This window comes from Bubalus kerabau, chromosome 1 (genome assembly GCF_029407905.1).
Source record: "Bubalus kerabau isolate K-KA32 ecotype Philippines breed swamp buffalo chromosome 1, PCC_UOA_SB_1v2, whole genome shotgun sequence".
NCBI lineage: Eukaryota > Metazoa > Chordata > Mammalia > Artiodactyla > Bovidae > Bubalus > Bubalus kerabau.
In genome coordinates, this window is record NC_073624.1 from 239,636,841 (window position 1) to 239,649,046 (window position 12,206).

Genomic DNA, 12,206 nt, shown 5'->3' on the forward strand with positions numbered 1-12,206 from the left:
TGCCAGCGATTAGGTGAGGAGACTGCAAAGTAGAGGTATAGGTATTTAGTCTGGGGGACAAATGAGCTTAAGCCAGTAACTTCACTAAGTATCATGGGCACATGCCATAAAGGGAACTACATATGCTATGAGATCACATACCAAGGTCCCTAACTTACCCTAGATAATGAGAGAAGCCTTCCATAATCAAGTACCCTTTAAACTCACACAATGTGAAGGCAAGGGGTTCAGTCTGGTCCATGGTGAAGACCATTTAAGCAACCACAGCAGATTAGGATTTGTATTTCAACTGTTTGAAACAACCACCCTCACCAGGGGCATTTTTTACCTTGCTGAGATTTTGGTGCTATGAATATGATTACACAGTGAATCTAGAAAATTCTTTATGTGCTCAACCCACTAACTGACCTTCATCCAAAGAGAATCCCTCTTCCTGGAGACCACTTGCTGGAGCCCCACCCTTCAGCATTTGACGTATGGTACCACTTGGGACCTAGTTAAGGGAATACTAGGAATTCCTGACTATATGCATAAATGGATACAAAAAGCATTAGATAGATTCTTTGAGTGGTTGTGGCAAAAAAAAAGATTCATCGTGATTTATGCCCTGTACATAGGGAGTTGTCTGATGTGAAGTCAACAACTGAAATCGAATGAATAATTCAGCATGTGGATCAATCGCATCATCTCCCTTGCCACGTTATTGCTATTTTTACGTAATTGCAAAGTGAAAAATAAATTGATGCCATAAATAAACAAGTGTCATTTGATATGAAATAGACCCTAGCATTTTAGGGATGTTCTATTTTCAGGTACTACTCTGAAGTTTTTTATACAATTAAAAATATGCTCATTAAAATGTGGGGAGAAGTATCGCTAGGTGGTAGTTCAATGCCGCTGTTAAAAGAAAAATAATGTAAAAGGATGAAGCATCACGTCTCTTCTTCAAGGGGCATTCTTTGTTGGTCTCATTCTGGAAGGTGTTGCTCAAGAGAAAGCTCTTAATTCCCATTACATAATGTGATAGAAAAATAGAGTGTGCAACACAAACAACACGCTAAATGTCACTAAATTTTGTATTAGTTTTTAAAGTAGGCAGATACAAATGGACACCACCTAAAAGCCTGCTTTCCTTCTGCATGAATCTTTTCTTGATGAAGTGAATAGTAATTAATAGCTCCTTGTCATATTCATTTTATACCTCTTTAAAGAAAAACACAATACATAGTCTAGATAATCTCATATCTTAGACATTAACTGTCATATCATTGTCAAAATTGATGTTACAACTAGCACTTGTTCATCATGGCACAAAAAGAATAATCAATTTAATTATTGCAATTATTGGCCTTTCCATTTTTAAGGGTTTTTATCAAAGTCTTACCTCCCTTAATTAGAAACTTTGCTTCTTGAAAGTATTAAGAGCACTTGTTTTATGGGTGCGAAATAAATCTCTAAAGTTTACGCTTATTATAAAAATTAGAAACATCTTTCATTTATTAGCCTTTGGTCAAAAAATAATTCCAGCTTTAGGTTTAGTTTTGAAAATATGTGTTATCAATAAAATTAGTGAGTCTTTTAGCATATTATCAACTGCATCAACCCTAATAGGTTAGTTTTATATCTTTAAACATCTTATCTCTGGGAGAATGAACTTCATTTGAACATCAATTAAGTCCACATCAATATTTGTTGTTTTAGAGAAGAAATTCCTCTGGGTCAAATAAGCTTTCTAGATAATATATCTTGTCTAACAGTACACTAGGTAGAGTTATTAGTAATAATAACAAAACAGTTGCAGATTATAGCATGATTTAGTGATCATAGCCTTTTCTCTGTCTTTTCAGATAACTACAGTTCTCTTTTGTTCATTCTCAGAACTGAAAGCACAGTGAGTTTTTAAAGCCAACTATAATTTAAAATAAACTCTTGCATTCTCCTTTCCCAGCTCAGATCTGGGAATGGACAAGAGCTAAGTGGGAAAGAATTAGACCTTTTGAACTCTTAGAGGGGAAAAGCGTAGGGAGTTTGAAGACTTCTGATGTTTCTCATCCGGGCTGGGTTTGTATCACTGAGAGGCTGGTGTTCTTGTCTGTGCCCTTCAGTAGGGTCAAGCATGTTTGTGCAGCCAAATGGCATTTCATAGGAAAAATCAAACTCAATTTGTTGAGATTTCTGGAGAAGAATGAATCCAATCTGGGGTGGAACTGACAAAGCACACGGATTAAAACAAATGCTAAGCAGTGCCCTGCGCATGCCATTGTAATGTCTAAAGATGATTGCCAGAAGAGAAATACAATGGTTTTAGACCTGAGGTGACAAAACACATTCTCTTTCCCTTTTCTCTTGGTAGAGCTTCCTTTCAGAAGGGAAATGAATCTCTATTATATCCCAGTGATCAGAGAGGAAAGAGTACCTCCTGCCAGAGCTGAACATCAGAGGATGTTAGTAATATTGACTGAGCAAATTGGATTCATGGAACTGATAGATTCGACACTGCACATTCAAAGGAATGCCATGATTTTGTTTATCTGATCCTGTATTATAGAAGCTTGCTATTGGTTTCTCAGGACCAACCTGAATGATTTTTGTAGCCTAGAGTTAGATGGGTGGTTAGCTGGACTCCAGGGCCAGAGAGTCTGGTAGTGCAGGTTGGGCATGCACACCTTCAGGACAGCCTCGCTCACGTAGATTGCAGTATGGATGTAGCCTCCTTGAGTAAAGGTGCAAGACCTTTACAAGAGTAGGAGCAGCCCTGCAAGTTCTTCTCATTCAGATCTGCTCCACTTAGTCACTTTGCTATTTCACTCAGCTTCCCTCAGTGCAAGAATACAAAAAAAGAAAAAAATTGTTTGCAGTGATCACTTATAAAGCAACAAAATGATGGATATATCCATTGCAATCCAGTGCCCAGCCCATTCTAGATGCTCAGTAAGCTTTTGTTGGGTGTACGATTTTATATATTGTGTGTGTGTACACACATGTGCTAAGTCATTTTAGTCATGGACAGGGAGGCCTGGTGTGCTGCAATTCATGGGGTTGCAAAGAGTCAGACACAACTGAGCAACTGAACTGACTGAATGAGTGACTCTTTGCAATCCTATGGAGTGTAGCTCACGAGGCTCCTTGGTCCATGGGATTCTCCAGGCAAAAATACTGGAGTGGGTTGCCATGCCCTCCTCCAGGGGACCTTCCCAACCCAGGGATCGAACCTGCCTCTCTTATGGCTTCTCCTGCATTGGTGGGGGGTGGGGGTGGTTCTTTACCTCTAGTGTCACCTGGGAAGCCCTCTATGTTGTATGTGTTGGTGAATCTCTTTCATTAAGCTGTAACTCGTCACAGAAGGGATGCGAACTGTCCTGTTCATCTCTGTCACCCGGGTCCAGGCCCCAGACAGTGGCAAAGTTAATTAAGTATTCAATTAGTATTTGCTGAATGGCCTAAAAAATGATAAAACATTGCCTAACAAGGTACATATTGCTTCCTGGGTGGTTCAGTGGTAAAGAATCTGCTGCCTACCAATGCAGGAGATGCAGGTTCAATCCCTGTGTCCAGAAGATCCTCTGGAAAAGGAAATGGCAACCCACTCCAGTATTCTTGCCTCGAAAATCCCATGGACAGAGGGGCCTGGTGGACAGTGTCAGGTATGACTTAGCAACTAAACAACAACAACAAGGTACATACTATTAATATTCCCATTTTACATCTGTGGAAACTGAGTTCTAAAACAGTAAAGTGAGGATCCCCAAAGGAGCAACACATGGTGTTGCAGCCCACACATCCTTCTGGTCTGGGTACCTAATCTCAGTCAGACATAAGAGGTTTGTACCTTTGGACCTTTTTGTTCCACATATAATCTCTCACTTTGAGCAAATTGTTTTGGATTCTGAGGGATGCTGGAAAAAATGGCCAAACAAAACTTGCTGTTGTATTTATTATCAAGATATTCTTGAGTATAAAAGTAATGACCTATTTAGGAAGACTCTGAGAGAGATTTCTCAGTGCTCTGAACTAGGAAGCTTTGATTCCTCCTGAGTAACTAGCAGGCTTTTGTTTTGGGTTTTTTGGTGTTTTTTGTTTTTTGTTTGATGGAGCTGTTTTGTTTTTATTTTTAAATATACTTGCTTTTTAAGGAAGTTTTAGGTTCATAGGAAAATTGAGAAGAAGGTATAGAGAGTTCCCACATACTTCCTGCCCCTGTTATCAATATCTGCCACCTGAGTGGTACATTTGTTACAACTGATGATGCTACATCGATGTTGTTATCATCCAGCGTACATAGTTTACCACTGGGGTTCGCTTTCAGCATTGTACACTCTTTGGGTTTAGAAAAATATATAATGGCATAATCACCTTTATGGTATCATACCGAGTAGTTTCACTACCCTAAGCATCTTTATTCCACCTATTCATCCCTTTTCTCCCCACCTCCCAACCCCTGAGAACCTCTTATTTTTTTCATGGTCTCTATAGTTTTGTTTTTCAGAATGTCATGTCGTTGGGATCATACAACCTTTTCAGATTGGCCTATTTCACTTACTGATATGCATTTAAATCTCTTCTTTGTCTTTTCATGGCTCGATAATTCTTACCTTTTTAGTGCTGAATTTACCACAGTTTATTTATCCATTCACCTACTGAAGGACATCTTGGTTACTTCTACGTTTTGGCAATTATGGATAAATCTGCTATAAATATCTGTGTGCAGACATGTGTGTGTGGATATAAGTTTTCAACCTTTGGGGCGTAAATACCAAGGAGTGCATTGCTAGAACCTCTGGGAAGAGTGTGTTTAGTTTTGTAAGACTGCTTGGCTTTTTATCTTATGAACAATGTGCATTGTGTAATTCCTCCAAGTTCCGAGTTTGCTTTGTCCACTTGGAAAGTCAAAACTGACTTTGAAAGCCAACTTTAGTCATTGTGTACCAAAGTGTGTTTTTCACTTCTAGTGTGTTATTTTTCTTTCTTTCCCTGTCATCATGATTTTTTTCCTCTTACTGCATTTTACTGTTAACATGCTATTACATTTTCTGTGGTGTCTTTAATTTTATTAACTGGAAATAAGGATCTCGTAGGTAATCCCAGTAAAGGCAAAGTTTGTGGGAATGGTTAAGAGATTAAGAGACCCAGGGTTCAAATGCCAGTTCTATCGCTTTAGTTGTATGCCCTTGAATGAGTTACTTTACTTCAGTTTCTCCATCCATAAAGTATCATAATAATAATTTCTGCCGCATGGAATTGTTGCCAGTGTTAAAGGAAATAATCTGTACATTTTTGGGGGGAGGGTTTAAGTCCCACCTCCCAACTCTTCCACCTAAATCCATGGATCTAACGCCTTAGAGAAGGTTCTCTCAACCTCCATACTATTGACAGGTAGTATGGGGTCAGGTAATTCTGACCTATTGTTCTGTACATCATAGGATGTTTAGCAGCATTCATGGGCTCTACCCACGAGACGCCACTAGGATCCCCCTTAGTCGCGACAACCGCAAGATGTCTTCAGACATGGTCAAAGATTTCATGGGGAGCAGAATCATTCCTGGTTGAGAACTTCTGTTCTAAAACTCTCGTGTTGTCATTTGTTGATTGGGACCACTTTTTCTCCAGTAATTCTCTATGTCAGATCACGTTTACCCAGACTAGTGCACATGTTGTTGAGTTCATTTATTTCTTACATCAAAATTGAGTGACCCACCTAGAATCCTGGTTTCCACCAATCATGGGGAAACATTTATTGAGCACCAGCAGTGGACTTTGCCTTTGAGGAGACATTGTCTGGGGAGTGAGTTGGGCCATGTATGCAAACCACCGTGACACACGCCAGTGACTGCTTAAGGTGGCGACAGGCAAACTCCCCAGGCCTATACTGTTCTGTCAGAATGAAAATGCAAGTCACATACTTTGACACAAGATTTTTTTTTTTCAGTTGACATTTCAATTTATATAAAATATTATGAGTATATACAAATAAAATGATAAGTAAGTAAAAGTCTGAGTCATCCTTTTGAAAGGAGTAATTACATGAAATTGGAAAGTGCTTGGAAAAACTGGGCTATATGACAACTATCTGAGGAGGGAATGATTAATTTTTCTAGAAATAGGCAGATAGCCTGGTTCATACTGAAGCAGTGATTATTGGTAAGAGGTTAAACTGATGTCCCTTCCTGATACCATTTACATTTTGATGTGGGGCTGTAATGTGCTAAGTGCAAGTGTGGATAATGTGGGGATGATACTTATGGAACCTGAACATTTTCTGTAAACAAACTGAAAGCTATTGGGCGAGGGGTGGGGGGGATGGACTGAGCAGGGAATATTCTTTTTAGCAAACAAAAACAAAGCAAAACACACCTTGAAAACAAGCAAAACCAAACAAACCAAAAACAAATTCTGGGTCCCTGATGATTCTGTGGGTTTTTGCCATGACCAAACTGGATCCAAAAGGCACTTGGATAAAGTCAAATAAATATGGAGGGAGCGTCCTAAGACTAAGGATGATGATAGGAAAAATATGAGTTAATGATAAATAGAAAAAAATATTGGCAGTATTCTTATTAATTTTATTAAAGCTAAATCTAGAAAACGTGACTTCTGCAAAATTTTCCTCCCTGAACTTTTCTCTTTGCTTTCCTGGGACTCATCATCATACAAATGAAACCACCCCTTACGTGTAGAGTAATTTAGAGGTTTACTGGAACATCCTGAAATTCATTGTTTTCATCAGTGTTTATGCCACTAATTACCAAAAGTACTTAATTTTAGAAGTTTCCTCCTGACTATTATTATGCTTTATAAATCCCTCATTTCCAAATTCAAGTGTCTCCAAGTACTAAGTGTGTTAATGTTAATGTGTCACTTCTTTCTGATAATTGTGGAGATTGTAGTGGGTTTTGAAAATAGAAGGAAAATGAGACAGAAGATGAAGTGCCTTCTGAGAAAGAGCTGAATTTATGTTCTCACATCAGGTTGTACCATAGAAGTTACAAAACACCCCCCATACCTGTGTACAGACCTATTTGTTTTCAAACCTAAAGAGCCATATAATCCAATATAGGGGCTAGGTGAGAAGGCAGTAATACAAACCAGAAGTTCATTCTCCATGTGTTTTCTGGAGCTGAAATTTATACAGTCCCATGAAAAGCAAAAAGATACTTGTCCAGTGTGTATAAGAGGGTCATTTTAAGGACACATTTGTTGGACTTCAGTCTTCTGGCATCTGTTCAGGACAGCTAACAAAAGTCAGTTGTCTCTTACCTTCTCATCGCCCCCACAGGACTCCCCCTTCTCGCAACAAATCCCTAGCAAATTCCACTTGCTGAGTGTCCCTCTATTAGCATAATGGTGTGTTTTAATTTGGAGAAAGCATGTGTTTCCTATAAGAAAGTTGTTTTAGGTCTTTAAATGTCTCTGTCAAACACTTTCTTTTTGTTTGGAGAAATAATTACAGATCAGTACTGTTGAAACCAAAACATCAGAGAAATTGCCTGTCCCAGTGTTTCTAATTTGGTGGATGTCTGCTTAGTGAATGACAAAAGTTTAGCTTGGCCATGCCAAGAAAAACACATCTAGTTTGACCGTTGCAATTGCTGACTGGGTTGTAAAGGATGACAGTCACTGCGCTGTGGTTATTTCCCTCACATCCCAGTGAAAGAACTCTCTTTCTACAGGACAGATCTGTTCCTGTGACTCCAATCATGGCAGACAGCTGGTGAAATGGTGATGTCAACCATGGTTGTCCTTGGATACTATTTCCCTCACCCCTTTTTAGGAGGCATCTTATGTTGGCCCATAAATGCTCAGAACTGCCACACTGATATTTTAGCTGATGTCTCCTCTCTGTAAACATTTCACCTAGACATTTTCTGATCCCAGACCTGGATGGGGTTCTGTTGTAACTGTCTGACTCTACTGGCTGAAGAGAGAAATATATCATTTTGAGAGACGTATACATCTTAGCATTTAAATGAATGGTACATTCATGGGATAAAGATGACTTAGATGTACACATGCACACACATACATATGTATGTTTAGAAAACTTTCTTTGGGAAGTAGAGAAAATTATAGAGTAGAAATAAAAAGCACAGAGTGTGCTTGGAGACAGAGAGAGTGGGTCAAGGGGAGGTAATAGATGGTGATCCAGGCTTTCCATCCCTGCTCCTACCAGCACAGTTTCTCTATTTGGTGTTTCGTACAATGGAATCCTGGGCTTCCTAGGTAGCGCAGTGGTAAAGGATTCACATGCCAATGAAGGACATAAGGGTTCAATCCATGGGCCAGGAAGATCCCCTGGAGGAGTAAATGGTAACCCACCTCATTATTCGTGCCAGGAAAATCCCATGGACAGTGAAGCCTGCTGCTGCTAAGTTGCTTCAGTCGTGTCCGACTCTGTGCGACCCCATAGATGGCAGCCCACCAGGATCCCCCATCCCTGGGATTCTCCAGGCAAGAACACTGGAGTGGGTTGCCATTTCCTTCTCCAATGCATGAAAGTGAAAAGTGAAAGGGAAGTCGCTCAGTCGTATCCGACTCTTAGCGACCCCATGGACTGCAGCCTACCAGGCTCCTCCATCCATGGGATTTTCCAGGCAAGAGTACTGGAGAGGGGTGCCATTGCCTTCTCCGAGTGAAGCCTGGTGGGCTACAATTTATAGGGTTGCAAAAAGTCAGATACAACTGAGCAACTGAGCACACTCACAATGGAAGCCCATATGAGGTTTCATGTCAAAGAAAGTCTCTACTGCAGAAAAAGACAGAAGTTGAAAAAATATTTTCAAGTCACACATACAGCAGACTACTGACCTATGAACAATCCACAAGTACACACAGCAACCTGGTAAATCTCACAAGCACAATATTGAGAAAAGAGGCCAAGCAAAACAGAGTATGAACTGTACGGTTGTACTTATAAACAATACAAAATCAGACAAACTAGTCCATGGTGTGAGAAGTTAGAGCAGTTGTTATTTACCCCTGGGAGCAGTGATTGTTTTCGTTCAATTGCTACGTTGTGTCCAGCTCTGTGACCCCAGGGACTGCAGCACTCCAGGCTTCCCTGTCTTGAACTATTTCCTGGAGTTTGCTCAAACTCATGTCCATTGAGTTGGTGATGCCATCCAGGCATCTCATCTTCTGCTGGCCTCTTCTCCTCTTGCCCTCAGTTTTTTCCAGCATCAGGGTCTATTTCCAATGAGTCAGCTCTTCATATCAGGTGACCAAAGTATTGGAGCTTCAGCATTAGTCCTTCCAATAAGAATCAGGGTTGATTTCCTTTAGGGTTGACACGTTTGATCTCTTTGCTGTCCAGGGGACTCTCAAGAGTCTCCAGCAGCACCACAATTCGAAGTGATTAGAAGGTGCATAATTAAGGGTGCCTCAGGGTTCTGGAAATACTCTGTTTCTTGATCTGAGTGCTGGTTACATTAGTGTGATCAGTTCATTGAACTGCACTTATATGCGCATTTTCCCTATGTATGTTTTACTTCAATACAAAGATAAAAACATATACCCACAGCCAAAGTTTGGCCACAAGGTAAGATATCATGTATTTTGGAAGTCTATTGAGATAAGGAAGGCTTTGAGTAGATCTACAAGGAAGAGGCAGGTGGAAAGAGAAGTACAGAGGTGGTTTTTAAAACAAATATATGGCCCTCTAGAATAGATAAAGATGGGACTACCATGTCTGCCCTCCAGTCTGAGCCCGTGGTTCAACCCAGTCTCTGAGGTCCAGTCTCATCTTCTGAATCCCAAACACAGCTGTCATTAATCCACACATATTTACTGTATTGATCCATCTTAAAGACCTCCTCTTAAAGGTCTTGCATTAAAAATTTAGATTTATTAAAACAATTTGGAAATAGCCTAAATATTAACAATATGGGGATTATTTAATTAAATTACCTTAGGCCCATATAGCCATAAACTACTAGTCATTATAAACAATAAGTATTTTAATAACATGTTAAATGTTCTCAATAATTGCTGGGAGAAAACAGGTGAAAAAACATGTTTTACTATAATAACCAGATATGTATACAAAGCAAAAAGCAAAACCTGGAAGAATATGCATCCAAATTTTATCATCTAGGCATGAGATGATGATTTTTATTTACTTTTCTTATCTGAATTTGCTAAATTTGTCATCTGGAAAATTTATTGTTTTGTAGTACAGAAAAAATTATGTTTTTAAAAAATAAGGGTCATTCAGGCTACAAAAGATAAACAAAGTATAATTATAAAAAGTAATTCAAATTCCAGGAAATAAGTGCCAGGCATAAGTATTGACATTAAATCTTATGAGCACAGAGAGGGAACAAATACTAAGTAATCATGGGAAGTGGTGGGACTTCAGCTGAGGTTGAATTCTGATATCAGTGATGGTAGAGAGCATTCAGGCAGTGCTTGCTCTCTGCTGAGAACTGCATCATAAGAATTTTCGATATTTATACCTCACAATAACTTCACGATGTAAGTGATAGTATTTATCCATTTTTCTAAGATGAGAGAACCATTTAGAATAGAGAAAGTAACTTGCCCTAGATCCCATGGCTAGTAAGTTTCACAACCAGTATAAGAAGCTCGGCTTTTGTCTAATTCAAAAGTCTGCTTTCCCCACCTTGCCTTCCTCCTTAGAAGGAGAAGCAAAATTCAAAAAGTTACTTAACTTTGTTTTCAGTCAGTGTGTATATTTGGGGATGGTTGAAGGTGATGGTGGGGAAAAAAAAAAAAAATGGAGCCACTTACAGCATTTCCTTCACCTAACAGCCTTTTTGCCTGATAGTAAGTTAAGAGTAAGTGTTCTGCTTTATTATGTTTTTAAGGAACCCCCTCATATATATTGTTTACCAAAAGGTAGACCAGAATGACACTTTTTGTGTCTTTTGTTTACTAAATTGCAATGTCAGGATAATAAATGCTGTGGTTGGAGTATGTGTGTGTTTCATTTCTCAGGGAATTCTGTACTTCAAGGGCTTTCCTCTTCAACATTGCAGATAAAACACGACAGCACACTCTTTAGTGAAAGAGACACTTCTCCTTCAAGATGCCTGTTCAGCTGTTCCACAGCTGAAGAGCTGGGACGACTTAAATTACATTCTTTTTCCTGCCATTAGAAGGGAATGGGGGAGGAGGGAGGACAAAAAACTTGCATCTGGTTCAATTTCTTTGCCAAATTCTTCATTTAATTGTTTTGTAATTTGAAGAAAACCACAAATGACAAGATGAAATTGCTAGAAGTATAAATACAGAATTTAATTGTTCATGTCAGGATTTCAATTCCCAAACCATGGTAATTCAAGTCACAGTTTCGGACAAACAAACAAGAAAAACATTGGATACTGTTGCTGGGTTTTCAGAGCCCCCGTGATCGCACCTCCCCCACCTCCCTACCAAGTTCATTTAAAGTCCTTCAATCAGGAAAAATTGAGAAAGAGGGAAATTCTTATCTCTGTGGATTTGATCACAACACCTGGGATCCAAGATTCCTCAAAAAAAAAAAAAAAAGCCATCACATCAAGCTGATGATCTAAAATAAACCAGTACCTAAGTGTTAAACACTTCATTTTTGGGCTCCTACAAGTTCAAAGAATCTTTGATAGTAATAATGTTCTTCTAAAGAGGTATCTTTGTTTTGGTTTATGACATAATCTTCCCTGGCCTAAGGGGCAATTTTACCCAGTTGGGGTTATTCTGGATTTTAAGTTAGGAAAGGTATACATGTTTACCCTCAGCCACCAAGCTGAGTTCCACTGGCTGGAATAGTGTTACATGTATAGTATATGCTCAATTCATATTTGTTAACTAAATTTGATGAGCAAATGCACAATAGAATGAACCCTAGGGTTTTTAAAAATAGTTGAGTAGATAAGTGTCTCAGTTCTCTGTTCTATGTTCTTATCAATTTTTATGGAGTCTCCAAATTGTAACTTACCAGAACTGTATTGTTTGCATTCCCTTAAAGCTTGATTTTGACTCCATTAAAATCTAACATAGTAATTGAGACTGAAATTCTATTGACTTTTAGAATGGTTTAATTTGCTGTATAACTCAGATAATTTTATTTTTACCAGCTTGATTTGTATTCCAAAATCTCAGAGTCTATTATAGAGTCAAAGGGGGCTATGTTGAGGGATGGAAGTTCCTCTATGTGTTCACAGGCCAATTGATTTCTTCCTTTGAATCTGAAATTTGAAAGGAGGGATTAGTTC

At 39.0% G+C, this 12,206-nt stretch overlaps 1 long non-coding RNA gene across 16 annotated transcripts in view; it reads left to right on the top strand.

Annotated features, from left to right (window-relative positions):
- LOC129636993 (uncharacterized) overlaps positions 1-12,206 on the top strand; it is a 499,812-nt gene that overhangs the window by 365,939 nt on the left and 121,667 nt on the right. The window contains exon 10 of one of the 16 annotated variants that reach the window (XR_008707284.1): positions 7,668-7,684. The exons of the other annotated variants lie outside the window; for them this stretch is intronic. This is a non-coding gene — a long non-coding RNA (uncharacterized LOC129636993). Of the gene's footprint in view, positions 1-7,667; positions 7,685-12,206 lie in introns of those variants that run through there. 16 annotated transcript variants of the gene reach the window in all.